The sequence below is a fragment of the Dermacentor silvarum genome, chromosome 1 (genome assembly GCF_013339745.2).
Source record: "Dermacentor silvarum isolate Dsil-2018 chromosome 1, BIME_Dsil_1.4, whole genome shotgun sequence".
Classification (NCBI taxonomy): Eukaryota; Metazoa; Arthropoda; class Arachnida; order Ixodida; family Ixodidae; genus Dermacentor; species Dermacentor silvarum.
In genome coordinates, this window is record NC_051154.1 from 367,326,507 (window position 1) to 367,340,353 (window position 13,847).

The following is a 13,847-nucleotide window of genomic DNA, read 5'->3' on the forward strand; positions in this document are numbered from 1 at the left end:
GAGGTTATCGAAATAATAGTAGCATAAAGTTTGTACACTTCGTCTTATAACTTGGAGATCAGTCAACTCGCCTAGGAGAAACTGTACCAACAGGGAAGCAGTACTTAATTTGCTCTTAATTCTCAAGAGATGCTGAAATAAGCTTGAATTCATTGTATGTGCATGCAGAAGCGTGGTAAATGAAAATGCTTTCATTCAAAAGTATGTTGCAGAGCGTTGTCCTCACGAGCAACAGTACACTTGCATGTTGTTATTGTGCCATCAAGCCTACTTCCCGATTTAGTGTAAAAAGGCGTACAAAAAGAAAAGCAAGGGGTGACATGAGAGTGTCTTTGCGCTGTAAGACATGAATCTCTTCCAGCTGGCCCAGTAGATCATTCTTGTCGACACTACTGTAGTGCATAGGAATATTGGGAAATGTTTTTTAGCAGAGAGAAAAATATGCACTGAAAAAAAAGCTATCCCAAAAAAGTGGTGCAAGACAGTTAACCGATATTGTAGCCTCAAGTTCTTGAATGATTTGTGACGTATACGTGATCCACATAAATGAGAGCCTTCTCATCTTAGCAGCTTTATTTTTCCAAGTAACAAAGAAAACAAAATCTTTTAGCGTCAAGTAACCAACAAGTTGGCTTCTTGTCATGAGAGGATTCGGCCAGACGCAATGTCAGAGATCCTTGCTGCATAGCAATACAGATTAGCTTTTTGGCAAAGGCCCCATTCTGTTGCGCAAGACATTTGTATGAATAATTGCCATGCTTCGTTTTGAAGCTGTTGTTTCTGAATTCTTGGCTAGGGCTTGTTTTGACAGTGTGAGACTGTCAAAGACGGTGCACGATTGTTGTCCTGAAGGTTAGTTAACAGCATTAATTACACCTGGTCAAGCTTACCCCCGTGCTGAACCTGTGGTGCTCTGGCGTTCAAGGAGTCATCAATAGGAATTGCCACTCGACAGAGACGGGCTCATGTACTGTGAATTCATAGTGCAGGACTGTAGTGCCATTGAGGCAATTTCAGAGCAGACCAGCACAGAGCAAACAGTTGGTCCTATCTCACAGATGACTCCAAATGGATCTTAGCACATATAAAAACATAACAAATATGTTTCAATAAAACTTTATTCCAGTTCACACACACACAGTTTCAAAAGAAAAACGCATGAGAGGAGGAATAAGCAAGCATTAACCCAAGACGGTGACTGCAGATTGACATCACACATCACTGGTAGTGTTTGGCCCATGATTACAAAGCATTTAAAATGCACAGCAGCAGGATAGCGCTCTGCAAATTTGGCTTCCTCAATGCCAGTTTGCCTGTGCTGCTGTGAAAGTGGGCTCTGCATACTTTCCACCAGTGATAAGGCAAGTGATTCTGGCTTTGCGTCATAAGCTATGCTAGCTTCATTATTTTATTTATTTACACAGTGCTGCTAGCCTCCAGATGAGACTGTAAGCAGGAGTGGGTGACATAAAAAACAGAACAAAATCTTCATGCATAAAAGAAATCAAGACACAACAAGCACGTTACACAAACCGACAAAAAGAAGTTAGAAAATGCACTCGCAAAAAACACCTGCTACAAGATTCTGAGCAAAAAAGAGCAAGTAAAGCACATGCGCAGCATTTGAAACACTTGATAATTGCAACTGATTGCAAAAATGTTTAGAATTTAAGTGCTCGCACAAATGTATCAGTAGTCGGGCATTCGACAATGCTGGCTGATGTTCGGTTCCATTCAAGAATTGTCTTCAGAAAGAAAGAATTTGCAAATGTTTCATTAAGGCAGAAATATTGTTTTTTTTTATGGTGCAATCTGTGGCTCGTCAGGACACTGGCTCTATATATGTGTTTGTGTATACCAAGTTTATCGTGGAATAGCAAGTGCATGTGCTTTAATTGGTCACGTTGGTACGTACCACTTTTGTAAACAATGTAGACCTGCTTTTTTTACCAGAGCACTCGCTGAAGTATGCCAACTATATGAACGGTATACAAACCTAACCGCTTTCTTTTGCAAAGATTGTAGATGGTGTATGTTGCCTTGAATGTACAGATCCTAAACGATTCATCCATATTCTATTACAGGGCATAGTAAACATTTATATGCTATTAATTTAACCTCGTGTGTGCACTGTTGCAGGGTTCTTCTTAAGTAACGAAGTTTCCCCATGGCCCTCTTCACAACTTCCAATATGTTCTCATTGCAACTTAAATCCGCTGTTATAATTACACCCAGATATTTATAGCTGTTTACCACTGCTAGAGGGTTGCTACCTATGCAGTATGAGAAACTGAACGGCTGTCGCTTCAGTGTTATGATCATCGCACCTGATTTCTGAATGTTTATTGTCATTTGCCAATCTGAGCATCATGTTGCAATCTTAATAATGCTTTTGCAATTTTGAGTACAGCCTGGTTGCTGGAATTGTGAATGTCATGATAGATTATGCAGTCAGCATATAGCCAAATTTTGACAGTTAGGTTGTGAACTATGTCATTAATAAAAATTAAAAAGAACAGAGGCCTGAGAACAAATCCTTGTGGGATGTCCAACATAACAGGTGCAGGAGCAGGGCACTGTTCAGTTCTCACACACTGGCTTCAACCAAACAGATAAGCTTCTATCCATGAAAGGAGCAAATTATTTTTTAACAGTGGTTGTAGTTTTGAAAGAAGCTTAGGGTGTGAGATGCGATTGAAGGCTTTTTCGAAATCTAGAAATATAATGTCGATTTGGCTTTGAATGTCACTTGCTGCCGAGAACTCGTGAATTAGCTCTAGGAGCATCGTCGCAGTTAAAACCCTTTTTGGGAACCATGTTGCCTGTTGTCGATTATGTAATTATTTTCAATAAATGATGAAATATGATTGATAATATGCTCAAGGACATTAGAACATCTGCACAACAATGATACTGGTCTATAAGACGAAAGTAACGATGAGTCATCTGCTTTAGGTGTGGGTACAATTATGCTGCATTTCCAATCAAAGGGAACATCTGCTTTGGACAATGACATGTTGAACATAATATATATTTACTGCACCATTCCGCATACCCAACAAAGGAACTAGGTATATCGTCCTAATCGTCTCCCAGTACATACATCGGGGAGGTCAACTTGCCAGGTCTAAGGTCCCTGTATTTTTCAAAGGTAGCGCAAACTCCTCCTCTGCGCGCCGTTTCCTCCTCGCCCAGTGAGCGAAGCGCGCGGCCGCTGCCGCCCGCTTCATTTCGTATCGCATGCGGCGCGTTGAAGCGCTTGCTTGAAACGCGACTGTTCTGGGTGAATTTTCACAAGGCTGTTCGTACATGAGATTTCTGCGTAAGATATGTAGTACCTTCAATTGTTAGTAGAATCTGCATCGCTCGGACGAGGAAAATGAAAGGTAGAACAAGTTAAACGCAATCCGAAGCAGTCTTTACCACTGCTGATTGTTACTCGAAATTGAATGGTGTTCTGTTTACCTGACGCATTTACGAAAACAAACAGGTACATCAAACTATGCACACACAACAAGGCGGATACATTTATGTGCTAAATACCCTCAACATGTTTTTTTTTGTTTTCAAATGCATCCGCGCACTTTTCTTTCCCCGTCAGTTATATGCCTTGGTTCCCGTGTGTGCGCGCTTTTGCGTTTTGCTCTTTAATTGTCGACTCTTTCATTATGCTCATTTTATTAGAAGTCATGCTGGTATTCATATTGCCAAAATGCACCCTTTTGTTCGCCGCAGAGCATAAACCAGGACTTTTTTTTTTTACTCAGTTGTTGGCTGATGGTGAACTCGTGAGCGCACCCACCTTCCCGAGTTCATCACTAACTGGATGAGAACAGTGATCAGAACTTCCCTCAGTAATGACCTCCCTCGGTGGCAGTCAAATTTCTTTCTTCCGATATGGTGGAGCCATATTGCTTGCCATTTGAGGCTTCGTTTGCCACGATTAACCGCAAAATGCTTCCCCCCTTGCCAATGCTATTCGAACATCCAAGAGCACAGCAAATCGGCATCGTGCTGCAGCCAAGCGCGTCTTCAAAAATGTAAAAAGCCTACGCTCACGTGCAGCGCACGTGTGTCCCGGTGTTTCTACGCTCACTAATGGTGCCGTTTTCGCGACATAACGAAAGCCGCGCGGTTTATTCGTCACGTGTCAAGCCTCGTCCAATGGAAGAGCGGAAAACGGCGAAGAAGTCAGGAGAGGGGTAGAAAGCGAGGAGGAAATTCTCCTTTCCTATTCGAACAATGGTTTGCGCTACCTTTGGAACATACAGGGACCTTAGCCAGGTCTGCTGTCACGTTTGGGCATTGTCGAAGAATGCTACCTCGCTTAGAAGGTGAAAAACATTTCGCTATTCTTTGCTCTTCAACACAATTCAAGGGTTAGTGCCCTCTAAATGGTGCCAATTCAGTCCATGTCATTTGCATACTAATTGCCAATTAATTTTTAACTCTTTGTTCACTGCGAGTTGTTTCTCCTGTACATGTACTTACCCTAGCCAGTTATCTGATTTTTTTTATGTATTCTTCATTTGTTTGTCAAAGCATATCTTGCTCAGAGTATCTATACTTCAAAGCATTGCCTGGCTTGCCTCCCGGGAGTGCTTCATTTGTAATTTTCCTATGCGCAGATTATGCTAATCTTGCATCAGCCCTGTGAACAATCATCAGTCCTAGTTGCACTTTAAATACAAGAACAAGTGTTCAAGTAAACTTTCTGCACTTTTTACACTACCTCGTAGCTGTCTTTCACCGTAACCCTATGTTACGTTATGAGTGGGCTTCACTTACCTTTGAATTTCATTATATGTCTGTCATCCCAAATAACAAATACTATGTTTCATCAATACTTCTAGGTATTTGTGTATATCTACTCTTGCTATGTTAGCGCCATTCTAATTTGTTCCTCTTTGTGTGTCGTATAGTTTGTGCCGTTTTTTGTAAGATGTACAACATGCAACAATTAACCCAGCTTTTATTTCTACTATGCCATTTCCCTGTGTAGTGACTGCCAGATCACTGGTATCATTAGGCACTTAGAAGCCCACTTTCTTTTAATCAAAATCCTAGAGCTCCAGAAAAGGCTTATCTTGAGCTACCCTATGTTAATTTTTTGGCGCCAGGTACTCTAGGACTCAACAGGGACGGAACAAACACTGGATATGAAGCGGACACGGAGTGACACAAAGTGACCCAGGGGAGCGCAAACTACCAACTGGTTTATTGTCAGATCATACCACAGTATTTAAAGCACACGACACATTGCAGCTGCATGAACTATGGTTATAGCAGGTCCTCTCGTATTGCATTCTCACTTATCTGGAAGTTATTAGTGACTTTGACAAGACGACAGTCGTCGATAAAAAAAATGACTAGGGAAATTCGAGGGGCTTTAGAAATAAAAGAATAAAAAGACAACTGCATGAGCACACCTTCAGTCATGGTTACTAAAGCTGATGTCACTTATGCAAGGAATGCATACACACACATAACGCACCGATAGAATAATAACAGCCAGATACACATGTGAGAACGCAATCTGAGAGGACCTGCTATAACCATAGTTCATGGAGTTGCAATGCGTCGTGTGCTTTAAATACTGTGGTATGATCTGACAATAAACCAGTTTGTAATTTACGCTCCCCTGTGTCACTTTGTGTCTGCTTCATATCCAGTGTTCGTTTTATCCCTATTACGTCCTACAGTACTTAGCGCAAAAAAAATGAATGCACACCAACTAATCCAATTCATAGCTCTTCTAAATACCTTGTGTTCACAATGACTGGAGCTCAAGCGTTTGAAGAATCTCACATTCAAGAGCAGCACAGCACACTTGTCGGGGCAGGAATCGATGCACCTTGCAAGAGCTCGTGCTGATTCCATCACAATCAACACTGAGGATGACCTACTACAATGTTTAGGGATGTAGCTATCTGAACAATTGTAAAATTGTTGCTTTTCAGTAACTTCAGCAGGGGAGCTATTACAGTTTTATGCTGATGTCTTAAGCCTTATGCTCATTCAAATGCTCTGGTGCTGCATTTTAAGTTGCGATGCAAAGGAAGCTTTTTGTCCAATTAAGCAGTACATTGATGTAGCCTTGCTTCGTTCATATGGAGGGAAGCAAGCGAGGAGGCGCTTGACTCTGAACTCAGCTGACGTAGGCAGGGGGGTACTGATGATGTTCTGAGGTCGGTCATAGAACCCTCCAAGCTGGAAGCTGGGACCGTTCAGTGGAGCCTTACACTAAGTACTGGAGGGAGTGGGGTTTTTTACTTGGCTCTTGCTAAATGACTCAGCTGATGGGCATCCTGCAGGCACCCTTCTGGAGCCTCTCGTGAGCCCTGGTCGATGTCTGACAATGCTCATTGGTTGCACATGTATTTGACGTACGTTGCGCCTCCTAGCAGCAGCAGTTGCGAATTGAAGGCCTGCATAAGCCGAGCTGCATCGACTCCGTTCAGCACACGGTCCAGCTCATATGCAAGGCTGGCCCTGTACGATATCAAGGTGAGCAGGATTGTGTTCATTTATGGTGCACACAGTCCATGAACAGATTTCCAGACTCTCGTAGGCACCTTCTTAAACCTGCACAAAAGGTGTTGAAATAAAACAGATTAACCCCAGTATACTTCACACCAACAAAAACTGCAAATTTCTTTTGCTGTCACTTGTGTCCAGGCAACGGTTCAGACGTGGAGGTAAGTTGAAGCAAATGAGGAGTTCCTTTTTGTATTTTCAGCATGGTTAAGGCTCATACACAGTAAACTTTGCAGCAACTATGACACCGATGACTTCATTTACTAATACTGTCATTTTTCTGAAGTCAAAAAGAAAATGAGTTGACTCTTCTGAAATCAGACACACATCAGGCAGCCATGGTAATATTTTAATATTCACCTGGACAGTTTTTCACTATAGTGTTGGGCTGCTAAGTACGAGGTCGCGGAGTCGAATCTCGGCCACGGCGGCCGCATTTCGGCAGGGGCAAAATGCAAAAACACCCGTGCACACCCGAAACAACCGCCGCTCAGTTATCGAACCACGGCTACTCGCTCTTTAAAAAGAGCGGCTCATAAGATCCGGCTCGCTCCTGAGCGACCCATCTCTAGAGGATATGGCATGGCGCTGCTGAACTGGAGCTCGCAGGTTCAATCCAGGTTGCGGAATTCGATGGGAATGAAATGAAAAAAGACTCGTGTACTTCTATTTAGGTGCACGTTAAAGAACTCCAGGTGGTGAAAACTAAACTGGGTGCCTCATTATCAGATTGTGGTTTTGGTATGTACAACCCCCATAATTTAATTTTTTTTTTCACTATACCTGTAATGCTCAGGCAGTAACATACAGTGAGTATAGCAGAGTGGCTGAAATTGAAATCTGAAACAAAGATGCAACAATGTCTCCGAGACATACCTGCTCTGTGGACACCACACGCAAAACAACTGAAACTGCTGAAACACCAAGAGAAAAAGAAGGCGTGCCGAAAAAGAAACTTATCCCTCACTAAGTGATAATGATGATAGAGCTGACCGAAGAAATAACGAAAAAGTGGGGTCCCCTAGAGCATTTTGTCAGCTAAGGAAGAGCAGGCATGGCCTTCAAGATCGAAGAATGGTGTGCTCTTTGATAGCGTGCGCCTCCCAATCTTGGAGGCTACAGAGAGGGCCACTGGAAGCCAAGCCTGGCTGAGCCAGTGGGTAATCCAACTTGGCGGTCTGCTGAATCGGGTAGCGTAGCTCGAAACGAGCAATTTAATCCGGAAAATCGAACTCTGGCACCTAAATTGGTCCGAAAAATTGGTCGTGAAAATGCATTAGTTCTATGGGAACCCTGACGGTGCATTTATGAAGTCCAGAATCCACCTTTACTGAGAGCATGCTAAAACAAAGGTTTGTTTGAAAGCAATATTGGAAGTTTCAAAGGAGAGTTCATTTCTCTGAAGTTTCAGTGCTTAGCAGTTTCATGTGCTATACTAGAGTGTAGTTTCATATTAAGCAATGGCCTACGCACCTTTTTCTACTGGTCTGGTTAATGGCAAGTGTGTGTTAAATGTGTAACATAGATGACAGATAAGTGCGGATTTTCTTGTCATGTAGTCGCTGGATAGCTAGTTGTTGTACCAAAAATTTACAAACATTTGTTTATCTTACACCTCACACATAGGTTGACCTCGAAAGCAGAGTGGATGGGGGTGTCCTTGAGGAGCTTGAATGCTGCCAGGTAGCCATCGGCGCTGTGCTCATTGTGGATCAGTACTGCGACAGGGACAGCACCACCGAGAGAGTGTACTTGGTCGCATCACAAGAGGCCGTGGAATTCACAAACATGCTGTCCCTTGCAAGCTGAAGCTCCTGGGCCTGGCGCATAATGGGGGTCACCACAAGAACCACCCAGCAGGTACTGCCAGCTGCCACCATGGCTTACTGTGACACGAGTGCTGGGAAAGTTGTGTGAAAAGAAAAGTGCACTTACAAAAGGAATCTTTCAGAACACCTTAACTGCATGACCTTCACCAATCTGTATCGCACGAAAAATTTCTACTAAATAATCTTGGGTTACATCCAAAGAAAAAGAAATGACCCACAAAATTACCACAGCAAGTCTAAATGTTGAGACTTCATATGTTCATCATGGAGCCAAGGAAAATTTACTGAAGAATACACTTCCCTTTAATGGATAAAGATGGTGCCTTGACTTATTCATAAACAGATCAAATCTGTTCTATGAGGTAAACAAACGAACTGTCAAACCACGCCAGTGGCAAAATTTTCTTTCACAGATGAACAGACATGCCCACGACGTTTTCTGTTGGAACTAACAATATTGGACATTCCTTAGCCATTTGGTTCCCGAGTGGTATTACAAAAGGAAAAATTTCAACTGCTTCTAAGAAATTGAAATGCTATTTGCTGCCAATATGTTGCCGAACGTATTACAAACTTCTTAATCTAGAAGTTCAAACAAAATTTAAGACTTAACGCTATTAAATCTTTTTGAATAAGGATGGCTGCTGTTCATGAGGCAAGACGCCCTTTAGTCGCTGTCATTGTCCCTTGAATAAACCTTATAATCAACATTGAGGTCCTCTGAATTAGGGTTTACAAGAAGTTCTTGAATTTCTGCATCGTTTGAAAAACCCACAGGCTTCTTGTGCCACTGTGCCATGTAGGAAAAGGGGAGATGTGAGCAACACTAGCAGTCGGGAATCTTTGTTGCTCCATAAGTCTTACAAAAACAAAATCTACCGTAACAGTTTACTTTAACAAACTGCTGCGTAGATGGTGCAAGCAGTCTACGGCTGTTTCACCATTCACAAATTGTGCTGGCCATACTCAAGGGTGTGCATCGGCAGCCAGAGCAGTATACTTTGGCATGGAACTCAAAGTTAACGATTAAAGGTGCTTCTTCGTATTCAGAAGCAACAATTTGTGACACCACCAATATCAACATCATATTCAAGTCATGCTATAGAATGTTGCAAAACTTCCGATAGAGGGACTTCCTAGCATGTGAGAAATGCATGCAGTAATAGGTAATAAAATACTTGCAAAGTTTTTGTCACAATATCACAACACTATGTCAAACTTAGCAGAACTGATGCTCACCATTGCCACCATAAAAAAGCTGAAGTAGCAACGGGAAAGTCAGTATAAGATTTTCAGTTTGGACACTGTTCAGCACTGAGAAAATGACTATATGTGCCCTAGTACAAAGTATTGTAAGCTTGACTGGTATGAGCACAAGAGTGCGAATGCTAATTCTTTTATTTTGTCTCATTTTTAGATTAAGGGCTTCTGTTGCTGCAACCATATCCTTCAAAGACCCCTTGTACAATACATTGCACATTGCCTTCAAATTTTTTTCTAAATTCACTCTGAAGCGATTACGCAAAATATTCATTGTGGGTATGAAGTATGGTGCATGTGTAACTGTAAAGAAGTGGTTTACTTATATTCTTGACATCCGCTTTCGAATAATTTCACACTCATTTGATCTAGACCTCTGTGTTGTCCCAGACGGCCACAAGGAACCTTGAGGTGTGCTTCGAAATCACTGATATTACGTGAAAATACCGGATGTGGCAGCCACATGGTAATGTACTACGCATAGTTCCATCTTCATCTCTGCCTTTAGGCAATGCAATGCAGTTTTTACCATAGCAAACATGAGAAGATGATGTACATGGAGATGCAGTTTTTGGCATCTAACTGTGGTATTTAAAATTTTTAAATTGTTTTTCAAGTTCATAACATAACAGTAGACAATAAAACCCACCTTAAAGAGTGATTGTATCCCGTAGCTATGTTAGGGTCACAGGAGGATATTATATTTGCATACTCTGAGGCAGGCTAAGCAAGAGATCTGTAGGCATTAAACATTACTTAAGAAGGGATGTTTCCAAAGCTTCCCAGAAAAGAATTTGTTATACTGCGACACAGATGTAATTTATACAAGGTTCCCAGTTAGGGTTTGTGACTGTGCCCTAGAAGGGCAAAAAAAATTAATTATGGGGTTTTACGAGTCAAAACTACATCTGATTATGAGGCACACCATAGTGGGGGACTCTGGAATAATTTGGACCCCCTGGGGTTCTTTAACGTGCACCTAAATCTAAGCACAGGGGTGTTTTTTGCATTTCGCCCCCATCGAAATGCCGGCGCCGTGGACTAGTTTCGATCCCGCGACTTTGTGCATAGCAGCCCAACACCACAACCACTAAGCAACCACGGCGGGTTCTAGAAGGGGGCAGTAGGCTTACTCGGCTGCTCCTCTGATGCAGTTAACGTTGCATCAAGAGGTGGCGCCACAAGCAACTTCAATGGAAGCTTTGCTTTCTTTGCTTGCAGAAGCTGTCATTTTCCATTTGCTTCTCATGATTTCAGTTCAAAGCAGTTCAGTCTCATTTGTTTTTAATTTTAGAATACTTGAGATTCTTTGCATATCTTTAGCAAGCACTATATTTGTTGAGGCCACATGATATTTGCCACAATAGTACCTTGTATAAAAAGGTCGATGGCAACACTTGGGCAATCTGCTGCCTATCCTAACTGCAAGACTTTTTATTCAAAGAAGTCGTCGCCGACGGATTTTGCTTAAGTGGAAGGGGCCCTAAAATTTTCCGAATTATCGGGAAATTGTAAAAAAAATAATTAACAAAAACCTTGTTGAATTAGAGGGTCGGTGACCAAATACACGGTTTCATGCCTTGTCGACCTAAGCTGAAATGATTTTGTATCAAGATTATGTCCAGTAGTCCACCAATTAATTAGTCGGAAAACAGTCAGCACATACTTTATAGCCGAGCTAAAAAAATTCAGGTATGCTAGCCACATTTGTGCCTTTGCTTAGCTAAAATAAAATTGTATATATGGCCTAACTATTTCCTTGTACCATTTTAGTTGTTTCACGTGTGGCAGTAGCCTTCTGCTTTTATTATTATCCATCATTATGCAGTTACACTTTTGTTATGCTTATCTACAGCAATATAAGCATAAACTAAATGATGACAACAGGGCTGTTGCTGACACGAAGCTTTCATTTCCAAGAACTGAAATACAATTTTCAGCCATTGGTTCATGCGCTGGAATTCATGTGTAATGGCTCAACTTCAGCTGCTTGGCCCTCTGCCGCTTTCCTGCCTTGTCACTGTTACGTCCTTTCCCATAAAAATGAAGACGTGTGATAGCGTAAAAACTCATTATTTTAGCTGTGAGGGTAAGGCGTGTGTATTGCAACTAACTTGGACGGACATTCTGCTCTGGACAACTGCCAGCATATCCGTAATGCAGTCAGAGTTTAGCTCACTCTGACAGAAGCATTCTGTAAAGAGATCCTGGAGTTTTTTCACGAAGCTGTACAACTGACTGGAGGGATAAAGGAGGCCTCCTCAGTTGCAGTAGTTTGTTAGCCGGGCAAGCTGAAAACTTTCACCTGGTGCAGTTGTAAGTAGGCAGCTTGATGCCTTCTTGGCATATTGTACTGGCATTGACAACACACTTCCACGCAACACAGTCCACAAAGTGGTAAGTAATCTTTGAGTCGCTTCTGGCCACGTGCTGGTTGTGGTCTTCTCCCACTCTTTCTGCCTACTTTAATTTTTCGTGATGCCAAACAAAGCCAACTTCGGCCCATCCTTCACGTAAATGTAGTTTGTTTGGCACCCAGGCGTGTAACAGAGCCGCCGCACCCGATAGCCTCCGCCAGCGAGTAAGCCCACTGCCCCCTTCTACGGCAATGTAGCTTTGTATAAGAATTACATAAAAACACCAGATTTTCTAAGTGTGACATTGTCGGCAGGTTTTAGATTTTTGCTGCATCCAATTTCATTCTTCTCTTCATGGAGTTCACTGAATTGTGAAGTTTGAGTTGGTCTTCTTATAAATCTTGCATAAACTATGCATCATCACCAAGTAAGCACATTTGGACAGACACATAAAGAACTGGACATTATTATTTTTAACTGTGAATAGGAAAGGTGCCACCAGTGAGCCTTGTAGTAACCCAGAAGAAACATTTAGGTAGTCAGAACACCCATTTAAAACACCGCATTGCTTCGATCTTCAATCCACACTCAAGAGAAAACTCAGTAAAAAAAGCAAATATTCTAAAAAGTTATCAACAACTAATACGCTATTAGCCCGCTAAGTTGCTTTATAAGAACAACCAATAGTCTATTTGCTTGCTGACAATCAATGACCCAGTACAAAAGAACAATGGCTCACAAAAAAAAAACTAGTCATGCTAATATTATTATCTGTCTTGTTGTTCCATGGCATTGCTCATCCAGTTACTTCCAAATTGAATGAATTGGCACCCAGAACCCTATCAAAGCCAAATGTGATTTAGTTCCAATAACAATACAAATTTCAACACCAGCATGCATTACTTCAGTGTGCCACCACAACTTTCAATGCTACAAAGTTTTTATACAGGTGTTGCATGGTCCACATTTGATCACCATCGAGCCTGATCAGGGTCAAATTATTAGAAGAGGAGAGAAAAAAGTTCCTTTCCTTATACCGTCATAATATACCTTTGCACCCAGTGTTCTTTTTAAGCAATGAGCCTCTATTTAATTTTAAATCAGTATTCAAGTTCTTAGCAGAAACGAATACCATAGAAATCATTTGGCTAGGCTATTTGTAGCACAGCCTCTCCTTGGAGGCTGTAGCTGCAATGCAGTCACTTACCGAGCACATGCCTCGCAGCCCTTATGCTAAAGGGCTCTGCAAAGGCACTAGTGCTGCTATAATTACCACGTTTTAGTATCTAATTCTTCATAAAGTACTTTTATACCCATAGGACTCACTTTTCATTGACATTATTTTAATAGATACATATCTTACACAATGTACAGTGAATATTTTTGGCCAATATACAGCCACTCGATTTCCACCATATTCAACTTTTCTCATTGTCATTCATCACCAAGTGTCATGATGCTCTTTGGTCATTTCTGGCCCTTGCGCCACAAAACAATATCCATCAATCAATCAAACCAGCCATCCCACAGTCGCTACTGGAAGCAGCCTGCATCATCTGTTCTTCACACGAACTCGCATCGTGGGTTTCAACCAGGCAAAGAGATGTGTGTTCTGCACATCATGACAGCACTCAACAGAAGCGTGTCATGCGGGTATTCCCCTGACGCAGAAGAAGGAAGTGCTATCAAATGATAAACGGTGCTTCTGATGCACCACCAAAGGTCATAGGGCACATGACTTCAAACGGAGGATCTCTTGCTCGAGGTGCAAAGGTCGCCATGCCTCAAGTATGTGCGACCCACAAAGGATCCCTCAGAACTCGCACCAAGGCCTGAAGAATGACAGAGCAAGTACGACAGTTTG